We start from the raw sequence: 5,324 nt of genomic DNA on the forward strand, positions 1-5,324 counted from the left end.
TAGGTTTTACACAAACATGAGTCTTGACGTGTATTTCTATCCTCTCTATATTAGAGGGAGAAGCAGAACAAAGCAGGACAGAACAAAACATATTCCTATAGACACATAAAACTAAAAAGACATATAAAACTGCTGTACAAGGAGTTCTATCATGGTTACTATGTTGTCTCTTGTTGTCATCCATAGAATTGGCTATATCATCAGATATAGTATTATTGAATATATAAGTACATAACAGTATTAATAGAAATACAACTTTGTAGATAATGTAGAACTACAAAAACAGGTAGTAACCAACCTAGAATGGGTATCTTAGTGAGTCATTGTCATTTTCTTTTTTATTTTATTTTATTTATCTATTTATTTATTTATATGTCTTTTTCGTTTTTATCAGTACCAGGGATCGAACTCATGACTGCCTGCTTGCAAGGCAGGTGCTTATGCCCCTGAGCTAAATCCCCAGCCCCTTCGTTGTCATTTTCAATGTAGATGTCTAAACTTGCAGAGTTCATACTATCAACCTTAATAGTTTTGAATAAAATCTGTCAATAACAAACAGCCATCAAACAAATCAGGTTTAACTAAGGTCAGTCATGATATACCAGTATAAGTTATACAGGGATACAGATTAAGTTAATAGGAAATTAAAGATGGTCGCTGTGCTATATCGTGATATTTTGGGGATACCTGTCTGTGCCCTCAGAGCTAGTGCTTGTATACAAACTGGGACAGATCTTGATTACTAAATGCCTGGGTGTAGTTCTGTTTTGGTTGTAGGTGGCTGGAGTTCTGTAAGCCTCATACATCTGAATAGCATTTCCTTTTCCCATGTTTGGGGAGTTTTCCGTAATTATTTCTGTGAATAGCCTTTGCAGTTCCTTTGTTTGTACCCCTGCTTCTTCATTCACATTCTTTATTCTTAAATTATAGATCCACTTGTCGTCTTCTAGCCTTTGTATTGTTACTGCTTGTTTCCTTGTTATTTTTAAGAAATTTTTCCTTTCATGACCCCACATTACAAACCTGTCCTCCAGTCAGTTTGGAGAATCTATCCTTAGTTTCTTTCAAGCAGTTTTGCCAGCTTTCAATGGAGCTTTTAATTTCCTGGTAATCTCTTTGGATCTGCTTGATGTATTCTGTTTTGTCTATATTCTCCGTCAAATGGTTCCCCCCCACCTTTTTGTTTCTCCATTCTTCCATCTGTGTCTTTTTGAGAGATGCTTAGCATTTGTTTTATTATTCTATTTAAGTCTTGCTTTACTTGGTTCAATATTTCACTTTTGAACTCGTCTATGAGGTCCCAAAGATATCACTTTATGTCCACTGGTGCCATGTCTGATATTGTGTTTGCCATCCTCAATCTCCTTTGCATTTACCTTTTCTGTATCAATGTTCTCAGGGCTGGGGACCTTTTCTTATTGCTTCCTCTTCTCATATTTTTTGTTCCTTTCATACAGGTGTATATAGGAGGCCCCACCCAGTTTCTTTCTTTGTTGGTTACAGTTAGTTCGCCTGAAGCGCACTGACTAGGTGCTCCTGCCCATTACAGTGTACTATGGAGGTACAAACAGGGGCAGCATATGCAGGGCCCTCCTCTCTGGGTTAATGAACCTGCTGAGCACCTCACTGCATTAGGGTGCGCTGCCAGGTGTAGGTACTTGGTTTGGGGTAACCTATTGGATCTCAGCCCAGGGCACGACCCAGGTCAAGCTCACCCCACCAATCCTGCTTGAGAAGGGAGCAGCTGACTGAACTCACTGCTGTTCCTTGTTCTCACCAGTCTGCCCTGCCCAGCCCCAGAATGAATGTCGTCTGTTGGAGTCCCTTTTTCTGTGGATTGGTTTTATTCCCGTCACTCACCGAAGGTCAATGCAGGTTCCCCACCAGCCCAGCTCTCCATTCGGCACGCTGACCCCCAAACTCAGTGTCAGTGCATCTCCAGTGAGTTTGAAGCGGTGGGCTTTTGGTAGCTCAGTAAGTCTCGGCTGTGCGAGTTCAAGCACTGCAGCGGGAGCACCGAGCCTTTAGCTGTTCCAATGGTAGCACCGGGACTGTATGTTTAATGGGTTTCTCTCAGCTTGTGCCTGGGTCAGGTGGATCCATCTCCCTCTGTTTGGGACTCCCCATGCTGTATTAATTTTGGAGTCTAAGTTGACTACCTCAGAGAGCCTCTGTAGCCTGCTGTTATCTATTCACCATCTGTACTAGAACCCCTCTCCGGGTGTTTGTGTGTGTGTGTGTGTGTGTGTGTGTGTGTGTGTGTGTACACACGTTTCTGTTGTTTATATAGTTGTGGCTGTTGGCAGTTGGTGTTGGCAATAGGGTCTCACCACTTAGTTCAGGTCAGCCTCAAACTCAATACATGGCCCAGGTTTGTCCCGAAGTCACAGTAATGGGATTGCCTCAGGCCTCCTGGGTGGGGGATCACAGGCACGTGCCACTCCAACCCAGCTTCTGGCTAAGAACTTCTGACACAACCTCGAGGGAAGGTTCACAGACTTAGGCTGACTGAGCTTATTTTGAGACCCTGGCTTTCTCCAATTCAGTGTCTCATCATCCTTGGCCTCCAACTCCCTAGTGAGGGTTGGGATTACAGCCATACATACCACACTCACCCAACCCCACACCGCAGTACTCGAGCCCCATCACTCGCTGTTTCAAATGGAACCACACTTTAGGAAAGGATTTCTGGCAGCCTGTGCAGGATTCATTTCTATCCCATCATCAGTAATAACTGCTGCCATGGGTGGCAAGAGCCTTAGAGGATTCTGCCGCGAACCTTCAGAGGACTGCGAACCGCGTAATTTTGTTTGCTTGTTTGTTTTTGGTACAGGGGATCCTTTTATCATTTTTTATTTTTGAAAGACGTACCTTTAGCCACACTGAACTGACTACTGTACCTTGTATAGTGGCAGCCATGGGTCAGTCGGTCAGTCTGTCCGTCTGTCAACGACTTGATTTAACTTTATTATTTTTGCATCTTGGGGGGGGGGAGTCTCTATATGCAGTTCTGGCTGGCCTCGAGCTCACTTTGTAGCCTAGGCTGATCTCGAACTGACAAGGCTCCTCCTTCCTCAGCCTCCCAAGTGCTGGGATAACAGGTGTGAGCCACCTCGCCCAGCTTAACTTCCTTGTTTTTAAATTTTGTTTTATTTATTTCTTTGTTTTTGTGGTACTGGGGATTGAACCCATGATCTCACGTTTCCTGTTTCCTAGGCTGCAAGAGCTTACAATACTGAGCTAAGTCCCTGGTGACAACTTGATGTGAAGAAAGTCTTTGAACGGTGGAGCCCACCAAGATGTGCCAGGCTTGCTTCCTTCTTTCCTCCCTTCTCGCCTTTCAACCAGGGCCAGCTGGCCACTTCCGAGGCAGGCCAGGCCACGCACTGAGAGGAGGTGAGGGCGCACCGGATCCCACCTGACATTGGCTCTGCTTCCACAGTGGTTGTCTTTATGTGATCTGGTGTGAGCCACACGCTGGGAAAGGACGGCCCCATCTGTTGGTCTGTCTTGGTTTTCCTTACTTCTCTCATTTTAATTAATGTTGGAGACGACAACTAAGGTCTCTTCTTTGACAAAGCTGGTGCTTCACTCCCCCGCCCATCCTGCCCCACCTGCCCTACCTGCCCCGCCTGTCTTTAGTTTTATCTTCAGAATGTCCTGACAGTGTCTCCGTAAACCACTGAATAATTCCTCTGGCAGGCTGGGCTCAAATCTGCAAAAAAGTCAAATCTTTGTGACGAACTCGGTTTTCTCCTTGTCTTTGAGTTTTAGGTTAGGATTCTAAGCCTTCACCGCCACACACAACACCCACTGTTGTCGTCATTCTCCTTGGTGTTGCTTGTTGTCCTTAACTTACCATGGTGGTGGTGGTAGTAAAGACATCCCATCACATGGGGCTGGGGCATGCCCAAGTGAAGAAGCTGGTACCTACCCAGCAAAACCTACATCTGAACATCTGACTTATCATCTTTATCACCTTTAAGCATATATATATATATATATATATATATATATATATATATATATATATAAAATCAATGCTGTTCAGCATACAGGAGAGGGGGATGGAACAGGACTGACTGCCAGCCAGCCAGCCAGCCAGGGTCATGGGGGACATCACGTGGGGGCAAGGTGGAGGCCAAGGGACTTGCCTGAGCAGATATTGGGGGATAGTGCTGCCCAGGCACCCCACCCCACTCCACTGCTCTCAGCATGAAATGTAGCCCAAGGCAAAGAAGTGGTGCATAGGCCCTTGACTCCAGCCCTAGGTGAGCTAAGAATGACAGGAGTGTCACCAGTCACTAGTTTAAGGTCAACCTGTGAAGATTGCCCTGGGCTACATGGCAAGGGTCCATCCTCCCTCCCTCCCCCCTTTCTCCCCTCCCTCCCCTTGGCCCCCCTCCTGCCCTCTCCCCCTCTTTCGGTGCCTGCCTCCTTGTGAAGGCAAAACCAAAAACTAAACACACAACTGCTTGCCAGGAAAGGAGTTTTCCTCCCCTTTCTGGCAAGGGAAAAGTGAAGTACTTAATGTGCAAAGTAGACTCTGAGAAGAAGCTCTCAGCAGAGAGAGTGTGGTGGCACACACGTGGGCCAGCCAGTAATCACAGGGTAGGTACGACAAGGGTGGGGGTGTGAGGGAGAGGCTGTCCCTCAAAATTTCTTCTGGGTCACTGATTCCATACCGTTCAGATGAGATAGTGGCTAGCATTTCAGGAAGAATACCTGTGACCAGGCTCAGGCAGGCAAAAAAGCAGTCACCGTCTCCATTATCCCAGCAGTGGCAGCAGAACAACCAGCGAGGCGCCACATCCCACTTTGCCCACGTCCAAACCATAGGAAACCCATCAGACTTCCCACTCAGTGCCACGCTCCCTATGCGACTCTCACTCCTCCCACACCATCCCTGGCCACGGCCCACTCACTATGCTGCTCTGTTCTGCCCTCCTCAAGTCAGGGGTTCAGAGTTAGCCAGGCCCAGTGGTCCACACTCACAAGCAAAATCGGGCCCTCCTTCGGAAAGGCCAAAGAAACAAGGATCAGAATTTTCTGCCAGGCCGTGTCTCTACATGAAAGGCTGGGGCCAACTGTTGGAGGCTCATCTCCTCACAGCAGGCAGCACTTAGTTGAGAGGCTGAGGTAGGATGATCACGCTAAGTTCGAGGTCTGACTGGTCCCTGTAGTGATTTCAAGGAGACCATCCTGAGGTACCCAGGGAGGCCTCTGTCTTCAAAAAGCAAGTAAGCAAGCAAATAAAACACTCAACGTAAATAATCAAAAAATAATAGAAGCCAAACCCTAACCCTAACCCTAACCCTGCTGAA

The sequence above is a fragment of the Cavia porcellus genome, unplaced genomic scaffold (genome assembly GCF_034190915.1).
Source record: "Cavia porcellus strain 051 isolate PalLab524CR breed Dunkin Hartley unplaced genomic scaffold, mCavPor4.1 scaffold_372, whole genome shotgun sequence".
Classification (NCBI taxonomy): domain Eukaryota; kingdom Metazoa; phylum Chordata; class Mammalia; order Rodentia; family Caviidae; genus Cavia; species Cavia porcellus.